Below are 20,040 nucleotides of genomic sequence, written 5' to 3' on the forward strand. Positions count from 1 at the left end.
GATGGCAATGCAGCTGAGATTTTTCTCTGTAGGTTAAAACTGAAAATGACATTTATTCTTCAAAAAGACAGACATTATGTGAATTGTATACCATCACTGACTGAAAAATCTTTTAGCAAGCTTTTTTTTTTTTTTTTTTTGCCTAGTGGTCAACATCAGGATGATGTCCCTTTAACATTTTTATTCAATTCCAGCTCAAGATAGGGCTTGTTCTCCCATTAATGTTTCTTTCAACTTGTAAATCTCTTTGATAATCCCACATCATATTTTTTCGTGTGTCAGAGGAAAGGTTTAAAACATGATCCACCTAAGTATCTGTTATCAGTGACATGATGGATTTGCACAGCAGTAATTATATGCCACAAGCCTCCAAAGATTCTAGAAAAGTTCAGTCCACCGCATGCTCCATAGTGATTCCTGTAAACCTCAAGTGATTTACAGAATGAATTAAAGGGAAAAGCATGCACAAAGGCCTCAGGCCAGCCAAAGCATGCAATGAAATACCACCCATCTTTAACAGCAGACAACACACCAAGCTATCTTTCCTACCAAAATTTATGAGCAGACAGCTGGACTGAACGCAAGGAAGGTTCGATGCACAACCAGTACTGGGATCATGTTAAGAACCTACTATTTTTTTTAATATCTCCTAGGATGTATTTTGTGTAGACAAAAATAATAAATAGACCTTTTCCATTAATTATTATTATATAATATATATGCATATGTTATATATTTATCCATATATATATTATATATCCAATAACGTCCAAGTGCTCCAAGCACTTTCTTTAAAACCAAACCAATACATAAGCTGAGCATGATCTCCTCAGTCCAAAATGTTACATTTAATTCATGATCAAGCACCATCAAGAAAAACAGCTTATTATTGGCTGCCCAACAGAGAGTGTTAAGAAATCAGCTGGAACTGCTGACGGCAAAATTGAGAGCTTTGAAATAAGAGTACAAGCATATTTAACACACATGAGCACAATACTAAAGCCTCATTTTTTTTTATTTTTTTATTTTTTAACTTGCTGAAGCAGGGTAAGGTTTTTAGAAATACACAGCATCCCTCTACTTGCACCCTGAGAAGTACAGAAGAGTTTTGCCATGTGTTCTGCTGGGAGCAGACAGCTCTTGAACATTATAGTCCTAAAAGACAAAATGCTGCGGAGAAAAAATATGCTCATTAAACCCACCTCTGCACACTGTCAGGGCTCCCCTCCAGCAGCACGGTGCAGCTCTCGAGGCCGCAGCAGCTCACCAGCCCAGCCTCCTGCGTGCTGAGCTGCTCATCGATCAGCTGATGAACTCCTGCAGTTTGCAGTCAGGAGTTTTAAGGCAAACCATCAGCAGTGATGATTTACCTCAAAACATCACGTTCAAAACTCAGTGATTCAGCAGGTGATTCACTGTGGCTCAGCTGTCCAGGAACGGGGAGCAGGGTGGGGTGGGCAGCTGGGAGCTGAGATGTCATCTGTGCTATGCCATCCCCACCAATGAATCAGAGCCCCGACTCTCTATCATTTCCGTACCACACGTAACACCTCCTGTGGGCTTCAAACTTAGCCTGTTCCATTCTTCATACAAGAGAAGGAACAGAAAACTGATGCTGCAAACAGAGATGGGAGTGTTTTTCCCTATACAGAACAGAGTACAGCTGATCTCAATGAGGTATCAAATTCCCGCTAACCCTGGGGGATATAATCCATTTTATGTGACAGGGACACGAACCTCCATAATCCTAACCCACCTCAGGTCACTGAGGCCAAAAGACAGACTTTATTGGTACGTTCAGTGGCAACGAGTGGGTCCGAATAAGTGCACAGTGATAACAAGCTTCACAAACAACTGCTCACGTATGTGTCCACAGTCAACCAAAAGAAGCATTTCAGTGCCAAAACCTGGCAGCTGAGAGCTTGGATCTACTTTTGACTCTGCTACAAACTCCTCACGTGGCTTTAGTCAAGTCACTCAGTTTCTCATTACCGCATTCTTCTCCTCGACAGTACAAAGAGGGATTAGTGTGGGGTTACCTCCTTTCATTAATTTCCAAGATCTTATTTCAAAAGGGGCACAGAAGGTGTATCACACAGTTTTAATGCCAGAAGCGCAGTACTGGCCTTGAGTGGGAAGCTCTCTTCCAACGCTTCCCTCCTCAATCTCATCAGAGCCAGACACCTTTTGAATTTAAAGCTCTAGCTCTTTTCAGACATCTGTGCTTGGTCTTCTGGTGAAACCCACAATACGCTTAAGAAGAGAGCACCATTCCCTTTCATAATCATAATAGACAGCCAGGTTGTAATTTATAACAGCAGGCTGTAATAGTGTTAAATAACAGTACTTATTTCAGTTTATTTAACTGGCCCTACCTAAAACCTCACCACGTCACTTTTACATTTAGATAATGCAGAAAAAAAATGCTGATTTGAGGCAAGAGGTTCACATCACCTCTGGTTTTCCATTTAGTAACAGCTTACGTTTCCAAGAACGGCAGAAGTTTTACCAACAGTTACGGATATGCAGCTAGTTAAAAGCAGCCTATATGAGAGTTCACAGAATCACAGAATCATCTAGATTGGAAGAGACTTCCAGACAAACAGAAACCCGAACCTTCCAGTGTCTAGGTTGCGGATGAAGAGGGATGGCCCTGTTCTGGCCGTAAAGAGCAAACAGGGCTCTGTACCCGAGTCAGCAGTACTTGCCTGACACCTCTTTGTACCTTGACTGAATTATCAGCCAGTGGTTTCTCGAGCAGAGCTGGCTCTGAGGCACAGCGGACTTGTAAAGCAGTTGGCTCCAGTCAGTTCGACTGGCTGCCTGGGGAAGCAAGGAGGAAAAGAGCCCAGCCAAACTGCCTGCGAAGACTTTCTACCCTAGTGTAGGCAGGCGGTAATAGGAATCCACCGGCACGCTGCATCTGCTGGTACCTGTCAGCCTTGGGGACCCGGCAGCAGTTCCCATGCTCAACAGAAGGTGGACCCTTGGGCTCTGCAACCGATGGGCCAAAGCCTCCTTGCCTTTGAAAGGATTACACTTACTAAGGCAACACACAATAGGTATGGCATTCAGCAAACACACACCAGCTTGGGTTGTGAAAGGATCATCATAAACCCGGGGTAATAGCATCCCAATCTCTGCAGGATGCTTAAGGGAGGGTCAAGTCACAGCGCTGATGGGCAGGTGCCGTCAGGTCAGCACGCTGCTCTCGTGCAGAAAGCACCTGCCCTGGTACCTCTGAGAGCAATTATCTGCGAAAATCCCCCACTGCCCAACCTGACTCAAGCATATTTATCCTCTGTCTTACTGGTCGTGAAGCTAAATGCCTCGGTGCGCTGGCTGCTGCAGACTCACAGCTTCCCAGGCTCCCCTCTCTACTGGTGTGTGAGCTGGTATTTCTGGCCCTGTTTTCAGATGTGACAAGACGTAAGCAGAATACCTGACCCCATGGGAGGGGCAGGTGACCTAGGGAACATTTTACTCTGTGGAGAAGATGTATTTTAATGAATCAAAAGCAAAGTAGTCAGAATACGTGGATCTGAGTCATGCAGTGCTATTCTAGAGCTACCTAGGAAGACTGAGCTCTATTGTTTCCATGATCCTGCCCATTTTCTAATTAAAAAGGCAGGCATACCGAGTGCAATCCTCACATGTTCCTCACTGTAGTGATTTAGCTTTTTTAATGCTACTTCTGACAGCAGCTGTAATAGAGAAGAAATTAATACTAGCTTTCAGCTGGAGGTAGAATCTTTGTCTCCTGTTTGTAAGTGATGTCTTGTCCCTGCTGTGGCTGCAGAATGCACCCTGGAACTTTTGTTGCAAGCTCATTTTGTAGTCAAGTGTTTATGAGATGATGTGGCTCAGTCCCACAAACCAACGCCAAGCAAAGGGCTCTTGTCAGTGCATGCAGAGTACACCTGCATACCTACCAGCATTTTGAAAAAGATGCTCATGCAGGAACAGTCAGAAATCCTGTCTCCTTCACTGAAATGTGGCCACCCTATTCCAAATGACACCTTTATTCTGTACTGCCCAACTGTATGCTGAGCAGCAAAAAAGAGGTCAAATGACTGTTTCAGCTCAGCATGTTTGCCTATTCTTCAAAGACAGAATTAGTTTTTGATTAAGGAACACTGCATAACGATACAAGGAAATGAGTGGCTTGGATCGTCTTTACCTCCAGAAGTCGAGGCTGTCTTCTCCAGACAGTGCCCCTTAAAACAAATCTCCTCTGACAGCTCCCCTGCTCAGGGCTGGAGCTTTGACACTAATCTCTCCAAATGGGTGAGAAGGATCGCAGCTAATGAAAGGAACTCTATAGACCGAACAGGGACACAGTGGCGAAGAACAACACGCCCACGCCAAGAAAGAAGCGAGTACTACCAGCTCATCTGTTTCCCAGTCATTTCGCAGAACTCCCACCACCCTGTTTCAACATCCCAGCAAAAGCTGCCTGCAGCCTTACGTAGAAAGAAAAGTTTCTAAACCCTCTGATTTAGAAAGGAAAACCCCAGAGTTCGAACCATGCAACGCTTCTTATGCCTCCTCTCTTTGCGACACCTAGTGCTGGATACTCAGAAAAGCTTGGAGCCACAAAGCATCCCGGTTAGCAGCAGCCAGCCCTAATTCTACATCTTTGGCCCCAAACATCGCTTAACCCTTTCACAACTGATTAGTTCTGAGGCACTTGAGAGTACCAGTTCTACTATGTTTTAGCCATTTGGCTTTGTAGCAACTTTTCCAAGGGGAACATCAACACTGAAGTAGTCAGGTAGTAAAAGGTAGCCAGGAAGATCCACCTACGTAATAGTGTCAGCTCTAGTGGGTGTTGTAACACCAGACCCTTATAGCCATGTAGTATAAACTGGCAACATGATCCACACACAACCCCTTCCTATCTTTGCCCCAGTCAAACTAATCTTTTTTTTTTTTTTTTTTTAACTATTCCTGCTTACAAAAAGCAACTCCCTCGTTTTCAGCTTTTCCACTTCACATTCCTTTCCGATGGGACTCCAGTCTAAAACTGTTGCCTGTTGTTCCCATCACGGTGTGCCAGCAGCTCACTCACCACACCACGAACAGGTACCAGGTACCTTCCTCACTGCACTGCCCAAGGGCTGTCCAGGTAGCTCATCAAACTAGAGCACAGGTAACAATGCACTGTGCTGCCCCCAGAGCGCTCAGGAGAAAGAGACCATTGAGAACCCAAACAAACAGGGATTTGTTGTGCTGGACAAAAAGCATTTTCATCAGCGTGTGTTACGGCTGCGAGCTTAACCCCTGACAGACCGGTACTTTCTTTTTCTCTTTTACAAGGAGTTAACAAAACCTACAATAGCCTGTTTGAGTCCTGCCTGTTTAAAGCAGCAATACCCCCATCACTGACCCAAAATCAAAGCAATGTCTTACCTATTAGGTCTCTCCACCACAGCTCACCAGCTACCTACTTGTCCAGAGTATACTTAGCACTGATTTTCAGCTGATTCCCAGCTTCTCTCTAAGACATTTCATTTGAAAGCTGCAGGAGAAGGCTGAGGGAGACAACTCTCAGATGCTGTTCCCAGCTTTCAAAATAAAGAGGCGGAACAGAGACGCAGTCCTGCCAGCCAGGGTCCCCATCTCCCACCAGCGGCACGCTCCCTCAGGGGCAGTCTCCCTGACAGCAAGCCCCCAGCTCTCCTGCCGTGGAGGGACAGCTGTCCGTCTGGGCTGAGAGCACCTCTTTGTTCAGGGCTCTCTCTGGGTTTTTCAGGCCGTTCTTCTCCTTGGGGAGGAGTCGGCTCTCCTCCGCTCTGCTCAGGGGAACTCCTCACGGAGTTTTCCCCGCCGCTCCGCGCTATATTTAGGTTTACACACAGGCAGGGAGGGAGGCACTGCTCGTTGTTAGGGCTGCTTTGGTTTGCAGTCTGCCGCGAGAGCGGCATAGCTTCGGTCTCAGGTCATTCGTCAGCCGTTGCTCTCGCTGTCCCCCACCTGCACACCTCCAGCACTCCCACTTGGCTGAGGACGGGGCTCTGAAGTTTCACCTGTCACACGCAGCCCAGGTCCCGACAGCGAGTAGCCCACCGCCACGCTTAGGTGACACTGTACACGCATGCCCTACAATGACAACCTAGCAAATAGGTGCTTTTTCATCCTTCCCACCCGAATCAGCAGCCATCAATTAAACAGGTGGGTTTAAATAAAAACGAGGAAAGCATCTCAGGGCATTACACTCCCGGAAAGATGGTGCTGTGCATTTTAGGACCCCGTCCCGTGCTAATACAGGGAAGGTGGCAGGAAAAAGCACGCACCCGCCCGACTGCCAAGTGCTTTTTCCGCTGGGTGAAAGCCTCTCTCCCCTCCCCAGCACCATAACCCCCCAGAAACAAACAGCTCTGGCAGCCGATCAGGAGACAAGCGCCGGGAGGAAAGGCAGCACCCTACCGCAGGAGACGGACGGACGCGGAGCCGAGCACCGCAGCCCCTCGGACCCTACCTGAAGGTGGCCGCAGGCGCTCTGGGACACGGCTGCTGCCTCGCCGCCCGCAGGCCCGCCCCGCACCGCCCGCCGGGCCGGGCCGGGCCGGGCTCCCCACGCCAGCGGCGGGGCCGCCTCGCAAGGCGGAGGCGGAGCAGAGGAAGCCTCGCCGCCTCAGGGCGGGGGGAGCGCGGCACGGAGGCTTCCAGACTGCGAGCGGGGCCGTGCCCGGCTCCGTGCCCTCAGAGCAGCGCCATGCCAGCAGGCCCGGACCCCCGCAGGCAGCCTGCCCAGCACCTCGCCTCCCTCTGTGGCCGAGGCGTGGGGAACGGCGAGAGCACGCTACGCACAGGCGCTTCCTCCAGTAGTCTCCCAGCCTCTATTTTTGGCACAGCTCAGTGGTTTTGCTGAGCCTGGCGCTGTTCACTAGTCCATTAGCCCTCAGATCTCCCTTCCGGCTATGGGCCAGACTCCCCCACCAGCCCGTCCGCAAGGTTCTTCGGAAAGGACTTGCATGGACATGCTAGGGCTGCCCAGGGAGCCGCCGCCCTTCGTTTCTCTCGAACCTGCCTCAGCAGCTTCCTTCTGCTGTCCCCTGGCTCTCGCATCGAGTGGCAGAGCAAACACAGGGCCCACATCTCCGAAAACCCTGTTACCCTTCTTGGGCCTTCTGAACCTTTTCTGAGATGAGGGAAACAGAGCTGCACATACTACTCGAGGTCCAGCTGAACCTCAGATTACAGGGAGCCGTACACCAGCTTCCCCTGCTCTCCATCCCCTCCTGGCAATTCCCAATCTATGCTCGATGTGCTTTTTTGATTGCTACCATACACTGAGCTGGAGCCATCAGTACACTCATCTGCCAAACAAGTGGCAGAAATTGGGTCAGAGCTCATCATTTACATGTGAAGCTACCCACAAGCATCAAATCTCTCAGTAACTGAAGAAAAACTGTCCCCAGTAGTTAAACGCTTGCAAGACAGGTGCCTCTGGGTATTTCTGCGCTCAACAGCAGAAGGAACATACAAACCTGAGCTCCTTTGGCCAGGTCGATTTTGGAGGCAGTCATGGAGTCTTACCTGCATTTCCATCTCTATAAATTCAGTCTCTAGAAAGAAATACTTTAAAAATCTGATTTTAAAATTATTGAGCTGGCAAGATAATAATAGTAAATTGCCCACACGATCCCCTTCTGGAATCTGGACTTGATAAACGTGCATGTGAGATCTCCCGAAACAACGTGCGAGTTCTTCAACTTGGGAATTCGCATCCAAGCCCGCCCTGTCCCCTTGCACAGCGTCACAGTGCAAGGCAATTAAATGACACTGGTGCGTAACTTCTGGGGAAGATGACACGAGGCCAAGTCAGAGGCCACAGCAGTTTCACATGTACCTTTCTCATCCTTTTTCCCACTTTGGTGTATGTCTGAGGGTGGTGCTACTTATCTTCCTCAGGCTCCACTCTGTAATGTTTCTTTCTAACACCATTTCCTGTCTGTAACAGTTTTCCCAGTGCAATACATCATTTAATATTACTGCTAAATTCCTGTTTACCCTGCAAATCTACAACTCTTGTTGGCATACCTACAAGGAATCCACTAGAAAAAAATTCAGACTTCATTCGGATAAAGGATTTTCCCTTTTTCCTTTTGCCCCCCCTCAGAAACCAAACAATGGTTTTCTCCTCCCCTCATCTCATGTATTTTCAGCCACACTCTTTGACTTAAAGCACAAACATTCTACTGAAGTAATGGTACGTTTGCACACATTAAGCCTGGTTTATTTTGGTCCAGGCTGACAAGAGCGAAGGCAGACCCTGTGCTTCCCAGCAGAGAGGACAACCCCAGAGCGGCAGCAGGGTGGTGCAGAGAGCCACGCATTGCCTGTGAATCAGCAGCGCTGCGCTGCTGCAAGACTGGCAAATGCTACAGCTCACCGGGCCACAATAAAGTATCGCGTTAGGCAAGAGAGACAATTTGTCTGCTGTGCCTGGCATTGCTTGACTGCTTTGCAGTAGTGCAGGTGGTTATGAATCACTTGGCAAGAGTTTAGAGGAGGTCACAAACTGTAAGGAGGTAAGAGAAACACAATTATGAGTCAACATTTCTAGGACATGCCCAATCTGGATTGCTAAAATGCTTTGCTTATTTGTTCTTATATTTTTTATAGGGTACTGGTCACAACAGCAACAAGGGTTAAGGGAATTAAGCTCAAATAAAAAGTAAAAAAAACTAGATGGGATCTGATTAAACCAATTAGACTGGTGCACACTAAATGCAGTTGCTGTGCAAAGTTCTCCTACAACTCAGACCCATGTCCATGGCTGGATCTGCTGGCACGAAGGCCAACATTTAGGCTGGGATTTAACATAGACCCTCCACTGTGGTAGAAATACAGACTACGAACTCAAATTGCAGACCACTCTGTCCATGTATTTGGGCTCTTGGGAAAATCTGATCCCAAGTCCCATCTTACCTCCACCCTCATTACTACTGTAAAAACCCATTTTTCACTTGAATGTAAAATCTGAATGTGTTACTTCCAAACAAACATCACTGTAGGATAGAAGAGATTTTTTCATCTAGTAGATAGTGATAATCCCTCACCAACAAATGCATACAAAATTACCATGCAGACTAGTAGTAAGCAGGCTCCTGACCATTCGAGAAAAGGCAGGGTGAAACACCAGTGCCGATGTCAACTATCAAAGAACATGGCACGTAATTCCCAAACTTTCAATACTTGCATAGAACAAAAATGTATTTTTCCAAGATAATTCAGGTTACTTTTCTGGTAACTAGTAGCTATTCTGGTAAGTTTCATATCAACATATTCATACCTTTCAGTGTTTCTCCGAGATGTAAGAATTAAAAGTTATACAGAATGGAAGGGGAAGACTATTTAATGTAATAATATGACATAAGGAAATGAAACTTGAGAAAAATCACCACGCCTGGAAATACCTACAACGGATAATGAGATTTGTTACTTCTCTGCAGTTTCTGTTGTAGACTAACTTCCACAAGTTTCATATGGTTGAATATCTGTCTACTGATAAAACAGCACACTCCCTCTTCCTTATTTCAAATGTCAACTATTTTTGTCTTACCTCTGAAGAATTTGGGTGACAGTAGATTTTGTGGAAATAGCAAAAATTCTTATTTCAGTTCTAAAGAAAATAGCCTGCAACTCTGTACAAGAAAGCAAGTCAATTCTGACCTGTCTGCCAAACTAGAGAAAGCTTCAGACCCTAACTTGGCGAGGATGTAAACTGGTACCATTACCAGTCTTCTCCCCTCTCTCTAACAGCACACCTTTCAGCTTTTATCCTTCCAGCTCCCTTAATTGTTCATATCCCTGTTTCTCTCACTTCTCTGTGGGGAATTCTAGCACTGAGTTTACGTACAGAGCATACAGTGTTGCTTGTGCTACGTCCCCCAGCCAAACACTTGTTATTTCCTAGTGATAAATGAGAAACCACTTCCATCGGTTTACCAAGTGGTCTTTTACTAGTTAGGTCGTGCAAGTGCTGCCTGTATTACTATTAACCAGTGTTGAATTTTAAGCAATAAGAGAAAATACTCTCTCCTGTTTCAGCAAGCAACCGTCTGGACAGTTCTGTCAGAGCAATGTGAAACAATCAGCCAGACTAGCTGCTAGCCGCCTGCCGCAACTCCAAAGGAACCATCAAAAAAGAATTAAGAGAAAACGGCTGGGCTGATGTCCGTTCTTTTAACCTTTCAATACTTGTTGTTGTGTAAACCTCTCGGGCCCTACCCTGTGGTCTGTAGCACTTCCCTGCATGAAGCAGGAAGACATCAGGTTTCATTTAAGCCCTACGTTTATTCACATTGAACTTGAACTAGGGTCATATTAAAAACAGATTACAAATCATTTAAGAGCTATTAATGCTTGCCAAAACTAACCTGCAGTTTCAAATAAGGGGAAGGTCAAAATAAATGAAAAGTAGCATTTAACTCTTTGTAGAGAAGTCACGTTACATACAGAGCACATAACATACATTTGGCATTTCAAAAAGTACTTAGCAGAATCCCATACACAGCAGATTCTTAACACAGACCGATGAAAAGTTTCAGCGTTTGCATTCATTTATCCCAAATTCAAAAGCAAGAATTAATTTGGCAATATCAGCACACACATTTAGATCTGTGCACAGAAGTCCTGCTGAAATCATTGAGACACCTGCACAGGTGAAAGCATTTCCAGAACCTGATACCAAACATCTTGTCTTATTTTGATTTTTCAAAAAATTGTTTCAGGTTCAACTTATAATGTTAAATTAGATTAGGGGCCTAAGCCCAGAAGATCACTTAAGCCTTGCCTTCAAGTTAGAAATTACGAATATGCTTCAGCAATTGACAAAGGAGAATACAAAAGCATAGCCTTAAATGTTTTGATGGAGCGGTGTGACAGTGCAATTGTGAGCAAAGACTAAGAGATTTCTGGTGAGCACACAGTACTTCCTGTAACACGTACTTTGCAATGAGACTTACAACTTGGTCACAGTTTAAACAACCTAAGCTAAAACTATTGATGACAGGTGCGCTTCAGACTCAGTGCAAGTCTCTGGTAAAATTATTTTTGCTCTTCTGAAAAGGTACTGGGCAGAAGTCCAATATTTTATGTCCTTATGTTTTCTACACTTCTTTTTTGTGTGTTACTGTTACCTTCTGAGAAGACACTCAGAGACTTGACATTTGGAAGAATATACTCACTGTCATTAGCCTTGAAGGTTTCCAGGTAAGAACCACCCAAATTCAAACAAACTAAATTTCTGAAAGCTGCCTGCTCTACAAGCATGTGTGAGCCTGCCAGCACAGCTCCTTCCAACTTGCTTACTAGTGACAACTTAGCCAGGGACGTTGAAAGGACCCCTTACACCTCCGTGCAGCGGGCACCAGAGCTGGAGACAGCCTCTTGTAGCCCCCTCAGCAGCCTCCCTGTTAGCACCAAGACCATGCAAAAGAAACGGAAGCAGACTGACAACAATATGGAAGGATTAAATACTACATGGTAGATGGGACAAGGAAATTGAGCATTGGGATGACATAGCTAAGGAGGAATCATACAGGAAATAATAAAATTGTAGATGGCTTTTCTCTCAAGTCTAGCCTCAAGGGATATCAGTGCTGTTTGGAAAGGAGATAGGTACTGCCTAGACACCAAAGAAAGGCACAAGTTATCAAATTTTGTATTATGTGGCAGGCCAGGGAGTGCAGTACCCAACTTCTGAAGCTTTATCTAGGAGCCAAAGCTTCAGAGTTAACAGGGCAACTCTGCAAGGACCCCATTCAGTCATCTCACACTCCACACGTGGTGCTTCTGTCAATTAAGTGGGTGACAACCCATGCGTAACAACAAAGATCAAGTCTTCGAAACCATTCACCTTCAGAATATTCACCTCAACTGCTGACCTGAGTGGGGAACAGAAGGAAAAGACAGATGTCCTTTGAAGAGCATTATTTTCTCTCCCAAGTAACAAAGAGGATTTATCCAAGCTACTACTGCTCGCGTGTCCTAGGGCTGACTGTTATAAGGTATCACACAAGTTCTGCTTTCTTTCCCATGAAACCTGTGAGGCAAGCGGTGAAGATGACCACAGCAATGGGTTGCCATAATCTAAACTCTAAGAACAATCGTTACACTCTGTCATCATATCTAACTGAATTATCTTGACCTTTCCACAGGACCGGTCCATATGACAGCGAGGTACCTGTAATTCAAGCCAGATAAGGCTGAAATTATGTTGGAGAAGCAACTTCAGCTCTCAAAGTCAAGCAGCAGCTCCTTCCTTTAAGGTGGCTTATAGGCTGCTTCTTACCTGGCAGTCGCACTGCATCCTTGGATGTTAATACAGTGAGGAGCCACTAGCTGCAATGAAAAATGCCAGGAGTTCGCTTACTTTAAAAATGTATTTACACAAGGAACAAATGGCTCCGTCTCCTTTTAAGTGAACATCACTTTGACAGTACTATTGGGGTACTATACAAATTTGAAACCACCGAAAACCAAGTACAGCACAATGCAAGATGTTTCATGAGTTCCCGATGTCTCTTAAATGCTGGGAAACACAGGAGGCGGGTAAAGTCGATTCCAACTCTGCATGGCTTACTCCTGATTTTTTACCTCTCAAGTTGTTGATTCACTGCAGTCACTTGCCTTATTAATGGCCTATGTTTAATTGACCCCAAATGAATAAACTGTCCAGAGTGAATTAAATTTCCTGTTTATTTGCATAAAATTTCCCCCAAATATCTTACAAATAAATCCGTTCACCTATCTGCAGATGTGACAAATATTCCACTTGTTCTTAACGATGAAGAAACCCTTCCCACGGCACGTGATGTAGCAAGTGAGCACATAAGGCCAAGAACAGAACCAAATCCGGATTCCCTCACTGGCTGCCAGAATCTAGTTTACTGGGAGGTGCTCCTAACTGCAAAGCAGACTACCCAAAACACATAAAATACCTTGTGCAAATATTGTCGTTTTAAACTATGGATAAAAGCTCTGCTTTAGGACCTTGTCTGATGATACACAGATGACAGATAACCCCAGGAGAAACTGGAATACTGAATGTGAACTGACTCCTGCCCTTTCTGGATCATTGCAAATACTTGAAACTGCCACTGCCACATGCCTTGAGCTTTAAAAGTCCCAAACCCCTCCTTTACTAGCCTTATTCTAAAGGGGGATGTTGACATCTTTGTTTCTGTTTAGTTACTGATGTAGGATTGCTGTTGCTGGAGGCTTTCCCCCTGCCTCCCAGACAAGGGCCCATCCCCACCTTCTCCTGCCTCTCCCCCCCTTTCATGTTTCAGCCTGACATCCTCTCAAACCTACCTGACAGCCTGCAGCAATCACCCTGTGAATGGCAAGCAATTTCCTCATTGACGGCCTCCCATTTACTCTGACATCTGCCAGCACTCCCTGACACTTGAATAAGCATCAAGACATTAACAGTCTGGCGCAGGTTTACGGTTTTGAATAATAATGTTCAGGGGGCTCCCTGCACTCATGTGGGCAGCCAAAAAATCCCTTGCTCACTAGATTTTGCCGTCCTAGGGGCTGGGAACGGTGGAGACCCATGTGTTTGGATGAGTGGCACCTTGTGCAGAGGCCTGACGCACCGCCGGTAGGTAACGCACCCGGTTCCTCTCCCCTTAGGCAGCAGGGCTGGGAGCGGGGCTGTGAGAGCCGACTCGCTGGTTTGGGAAAATAACAAGGAAGAGCAAACGGAAACAAAGGAAGCCTGCAGAAATTAAAACAAAACAAACAAAAGCCCCACACAAAAACAAACAAGCCACCTCCTCCCAAAGCCAAAACCAACCCTTCTTCTGCATTTTCTAACATTCATAAACCCTGCCTGAAGTGGTGAACTAGAATGGGAGAGCTCTGAACTGCCTTTCGCGTGCAGAGTCTCATACTGCAAATATCATGAGGACAAAACAGTCTCAATTTTAATGGATTATCAAAATGCGAAAATGGTCCAGCTATGGTTGCTTGGAGCTTACACTAGCACATGGTTTATTTCTCTTGTGTGTGCGCACGTATTACGCAGCCAGTCGGGGACTCTGGCGCAGTGGAGAGTATCCCAGCTCAAGAGACGTCCTCCTCCATCGCTTCCAACCATCCTAACCACGTCAGCCACCTCCTGGAGGAAATTCATCCTTCTAGCCTGCGGCAGTGATGGCTCTCAGACAAACCTCAAAGCACTAGTTAGTGAGACCCTTCTGTACCAGATGACTTGCAGGAAGCCTGGTATGCCTCCCAGATGTTTAATAAAACATGACGGTGCCCTCTACAAGTCTTTGGATAGAGTTCAGTCATCTCTACCCACAACCAGTGCACAAAGGATTCAAAGGCTTCCCAAACCACAACTTTTGTTTTCAAGTACGAATAAAATATGCACATGCATTTCTCTGTGCTTACTATTTTGTGAAGTGTATGTTTTCCACCACTATGTTCTGAAAAATAGGCTTACAGTTTAGCAGGACAGGCGAAATGAAGCAATGTCCTGAAGACTAAGAAAATAATGCCATTAGTACTTTTAAGGTGTTGCTCCAACTGCAGATCGGTGAGAAAGAAAGGAAGATTTATTACAGATGAAAGCAGTTTGACAGCCTATGTGAAAGGAATTTGGTGGGTGACCTCTTTCAAGTTCTGGGGAGCAACACATCCACATCTTCAAAACTGTCACAACAGTAGTCAGCAGCTGCCTGGGGAATAGCATTCCTATTATGCAAATATTTTCAAGATGCTGAAAAATCCCTCCCAAACCACGACACAAATTTGAAATCACACCCAAAAAAAGAATGTTCATGAAAAAACAATTCCAACCATTTCAGATTGAAAAGTTACATAGTTTTTAAGAGCTTAAATTTTGAATTCAAAATTTTATTATTTAAAACCTTATGTAAATTAGCCAACATGGCAAAACAAAGGTTGGCTTGAATAAAAAAATAAAATAATAATAATTAAAAAGCACGTTTACAGCTGGGAATATTTAAGCAGGATATTTGAACACTTTCAAATCCACCCCACCCACCCCCTCCCCCCCCCCCCCGCCCAAAAAGGTTATCAGATATTTTTCAGAATCTGTACTTTTTTTCCTACCAGTTGTCGGTTCTGTTAAATTGCCTGGTCAAGAGACAAGGAAGTGTCACTGACAAGCTTACCACCACCTCCACTTAATTGAAAGGCTGCCTGCTGCGTGCCCAGCTGTCCCCCTCCAACTTCCAGCCGCAAGGAGGATTACAAAACCCTGCAGAATTAAACTGTCCTAGATCTACCTCCCCTTCCCCCAACACATGCAACAGACTAGCTACTACACCCAAAGCACAATAAATAGCTGGCTCTCAGCATTCAACCCTTCATCTTTTTTTTTTATTATTATTTTTAATTATGATTATTTTTATTTATTTTTTAGCACAGTGTGTATGTCCCAGAAAGCTTGGAACCTGAGCTCGCAGACTGCAGGACGCACTGGCCACCAGACAGGACATAAGGTGAAACACAAAAGCAAACAAAAACTTCTTCAGCTACAGGTATGAGCCCTGGTTGTGCTGGCTGTGTATTTAGATAAGCGTCTCTCCCTGCACAAATCTGCTGAGATTTTGCCTTCCTGAAAAACTGTGGGATAGAAAGGCTAGAAACTGATACTTCTGTGGTCTTTTCTGCCATTATTCTCTGCATCTGCAAGTACTTGTCATTGAGTCAACACTTTTAATGGGTAAAAAATGAACACAACAAAGTCTCAAATAAAGCAATGTAGTGTTAGTAGCTTGTACTGACACCATTTAACTCTTCAGTGTTTCATTTTATTAAGTAATATTCATTTGAAAGCTGTTTAAATATTACTTCATCCAAGAGAAATGGCTTCAAACCAGCTCTCTTGCACTAGAAGAAGTGGTACATCCTTGAAGGCTTGTCTAAATATGGTTTAGCAGGCATATTTTTACACTCATGATAGGCTGCAACTCGTCTGCTGTGTCAGTTCACTAGCATTCAATGACAGCTTGCTTCCTCCCCCCCCAGCCTCTTATAGTATAATAAAAACTACAGGCACTCTGCCAGAAACCAAGATTCAAATTCGGCAAACTCTTAATGCACAGGCTTGACTTTAATAGGAGCTGACCCAGGAGAGACTCCTTAAACATTTACACATTTCAGACCGAGCACATGAATGTAGGTATGTAGGTCAGGGATGAAAGGAAGGAGATTTACACTGACAAGTAATGTCCCCCTCATGTTCATAAAGAGGTTTAAAATTTACTGCTTTACTGTTGTCATCAACCTAGCACAGCCGTACTGCTGTAACGGAGCAGATACCAGATAGAAAATACTTAAAAATATGCGTATATATTTCATATTTCTAAGTAAATACAATACTTGAACAAAATAATATCCATTTGCTTCCAGCTAGAGAAATTCAGTAACACCTCAATTTTTACCCATTTGCCAAATAATCAAACTGGAATATATCAGCACAAATTTATTTACTTCTAAGGACTGAGCACGCATTATTGTACTCAGAGCCAGGCCTGCACCTTTCTTTTTCCAGTATAGGGGAGAACTTGGCTAAATTCAGATTAAGAAATAGATAAAGATTGCTGAGAATAATCAATGTAAAAGAGCACATTCTACTGCAAAATTAATAACCACCCTTTGAGGACAGTATTAGTTTAACAGTAAGCTCAGACAACTCACAATGCCAAATGAGCAGGTGGCATTCTGTATAGTCATGCAGAAGTCTCTGCCTCTCTTGGCAAACAAAAGAGCATGATCAAAGCCAAAAGGGTTTTTGCTTTTGCTAACGGCCAACACTGGCTTCCACATCTTCAATTTTCTTCCTCAGCCTGTGTATAGACAGGCAGGGACATACAGGCCTTGTCTCGTGTCACTTGCTCACACAGATCAGATGTTAGCCTTAAATGCATTGTAAGGCAGCCCAAAGCCCTAAGAAAGTTCCCACCTCTTAAGAAATTCCCTCAAATATTATGCTTTGGGAGAAGGAGGGAGGGCATTTGAATAAGCAAGGATGGACTTGGATAAAATAAACTCCTTTCTAGAGTAAATGACAGATCAATGGACTCAGTTTTAGAACCATCATGGGCCTTCTCCATCCCCTTCTCAATAGATATAAATCAGAGCTGCAGAAATACAAAACTGAAAGGTATGCGGCTGTCAAGAAACACAGGCAAAGGGAAAGAAGCTTTGTGAAACCTTGGAGATAACATTGAAATGGGCACTGATGGCTATAATGAACTACAGGGCAAGCAGCAATGGTCTTTTCCTCATTCTGTCACTGCAAAACCAGCATCTTTCTACATAGCTGCCAGACAAGCCCCATCTCCAAAAAGGAAGGGTGTCATCATGCACACATAGAGCATGGTGTACTTTCAAAAAATAGAACCAGAAATAAAAAACACTTCCCCCAAGCCAGCTCCCAACAGTTAGCAGAATGTTTATGAGCATTGTTTACAATGACAACCACCAGACTTCAGAGCATCAGGTTGAGCTGCTCAGTACCAACAGGACCCAGCCTCTTGAAATAAATATGGTAGCAAGGAGAGGTGGTGGCTAAATCAGCAGTAGGTGATCACCCCACTAGTTTTAGTTACTGAACTTGACCGGAGCAGGACCTTCTCCCTGGGTTCTGGTGTTCTAGAACACCATCAAGTTTGAGGTGAAAACTGGAATTTATATTTCAAGAGATATCATGGAGAAGAATTTGCCAGACTCATCTGAAAGTCTTACCGTAACACGTCTGTAATAAGATGAACCCACTGGGTTCAAGCAATAGCGATTTCTTTCAAATAGTTTTTCCCAACAGACCTCCACTGTATTTCACAGAATAGATTCTGCTTTCCTTTACCAACATGCAACCTCTGTGCTACAGATCTTGGAAGTTTTTACTTCACAAGCCTTGAAGGTGTGCAGGTGAAATACGGCTCAATGGAACCCCGGGGGCCCATTTGGGAAATAAATATTAGATTGTTGCAGGCCCAACTTGTGAAATATCAGTCCTTGAAGGGTGTACTCCGGTGATGCTCGTTTGAGAGAAGCCATGTGTGTGAACAATTCTGATAGCCTGGAAGCCAGAACCAGTACCAAAACGTAAATAAATTCAACTGGTGCTAAAAGTGGTAAATATAAACTGAGTCCTCAGGGGGTGAAAGAATATCTCTCTCTTCCTCTCCCTTCAATAATTCTTCTATTTACCAGCATCATCCTGAGCGGAAGCGAAACTGCAAATGCGACAACATCGACAAGTATAAGAGCCTTTTGTCGTAGGGACCAATAACTTTAAATTGCAGCCTGTGCTGCAACAAATCACCCATCTGCAGAGCCGGTGATAGAAAAATTACTTCAGAGAGCCAATATGTGGACTAAAGGCATTATTTAATGTGTCTGCCAGAAAGCCCTTCATAAAAATTCATGACTCCAGCAGCTGGTCTTAGTTACCATGAGACTTCTTGTGTGTTCTTCTATGGAAGGCAGAGAAACCTCACTCCATGTTTCATCAAAAGAGCTGTGCTTGATTTAACTGCGGTGCACAAGGCAATGCTCCCATCACCAACCACTACAGAGGTGGCTTTTCTGTCACCTATGGCTCAGGAGCATCATTCCAGTCTGCTCTACTCACCTTAGGATCAGGCAGTAAGGGGCTTTAAACATGATCAGGCCCAGCAGAAGCAACCCAGAAAGCCTTAGGGGTTGTGCTTCATTCATCAGAAGCAACAAAATCCTCAAAGGAGCACTGCTACTAGCGTCTGCCTGAATTTGTTCAATGATTTTACTCCACAGTAAGCATAATCTTTACTGGAGAATATAAAAGTCATTTCATATGGTGATACACATCTGCTTCCTTTCTTGTCGGAGCCTTACAAACATATCTTTTTATATGGCCCCTCTGAAGTGTCAAAAAGATCCACTTCAAATGGGAAATGAAAATACCAGTGTGAAGCAGAGGGCTGTTGCTTCCTACAGTGCACTACTCAAAAAAATGGGAAATAGATGATAAAGTTTAATTCAACTGGTCCCAGATCCAGCATGTTAACCAGTCCACCTCTCCAAACAGTCTTTGGAGGTTGTTTCTCTGGAGATTCTGACTGCAGGCAGAAACTAATCCAGAGGGAAAAGAAGCCCTTGGCACCCATGTCCCTCTCGGGGTAGATGGTGCTGGTAGCGGCAGTCGCTGTGGGTGCCTGCTTGCTTCCCAAGAAGCATACCCCACTCAAGAGATCCTTGCTCATCTAAGACACCCTCGTCAGTGGAGCTCTCAGAACCAGATGTCCTTACCAGAAAAACACCAGTGATTCATTTAGGCATTTTTAAACTCCGGTGTTCCAGCTCTGAGGCCAACTTGCTAACCACTAGGTTATTCTCTCTTCCGGCAACAAACAGGGTCAAAGATCAAAAAGCGCTGAACATGATAGCTTAGCTGAATCCAAGGCCTGAGTTGCTATAAGAACATCTGAAGATGACTAACTTACTACCTAACAGAAGGCAGACAAGATTCCTGGTAGTTTTCTTTCTCCTTCATGCTGTGTGTCTATTTCTAGCTCTGGCTTGCATCCAGTATGCGAGTTTACTATACTGCCCTGGATAACGTGATTCTCTCAATATCCTTCCCTGACCCTTCTTCTTTCATCACCACGTGTTATTAAAGAACGTCTGTGGAATAGCTGACGGTAAATTCTTGAAAATCACTTTCCTGGCATTTCATTATTTTCTTGGAAAGCAAAAAAGATGCAGAAAGAAAAAATGAGGCAACACAACAGAAGGGCTCTTCATTTTAAATTCAGTAGTTGGCAGGTCAGAACATTTGCTTGGATCAGCAGGGGGTTCCTAGCTGAGAACCAACTTCTGCTTGGAAGCCGTTGGCTGGAACAGAGCAGGTCAGGAAGTCCAGAAGGGTTTTGCTTGGCCCTCCCAAAGTGCTTTTTCTCTCTTAGTTCTCATGTGTCTTTTTACTTGTAGAGATTTCTAACCCATGGACGATAATTTACTCCTGTTTATGCCAGCATTAGAATTCACCCTGACAGACACTTT

The 20,040-nt window shown here is 44.7% G+C and overlaps 1 protein-coding gene across 8 annotated transcripts in view; it reads right to left on the reverse strand.

Moving 5' to 3' along the window:
- Positions 1–20,040, reverse strand: part of RASGEF1B (RasGEF domain family member 1B) — a 143,758-nt gene that overhangs the window by 25,455 nt on the left and 98,263 nt on the right. The window contains exon 1 of one of the 8 annotated variants that reach the window (XM_040555137.1): positions 6,482–6,614. The exons of 3 other annotated variants lie outside the window; for them this stretch is intronic. The gene's annotated coding sequence lies outside the window, so the exon portion shown is untranslated. 4 more of the 8 variants (XM_040555140.1, XM_040555141.1, XM_040555142.1 and 1 more) reach the window with 4 other exon arrangements.

The sequence above is a fragment of the Cygnus olor genome, chromosome 4 (genome assembly GCF_009769625.2).
Source record: "Cygnus olor isolate bCygOlo1 chromosome 4, bCygOlo1.pri.v2, whole genome shotgun sequence".
Lineage (NCBI taxonomy): Eukaryota > Metazoa > Chordata > Aves > Anseriformes > Anatidae > Cygnus > Cygnus olor.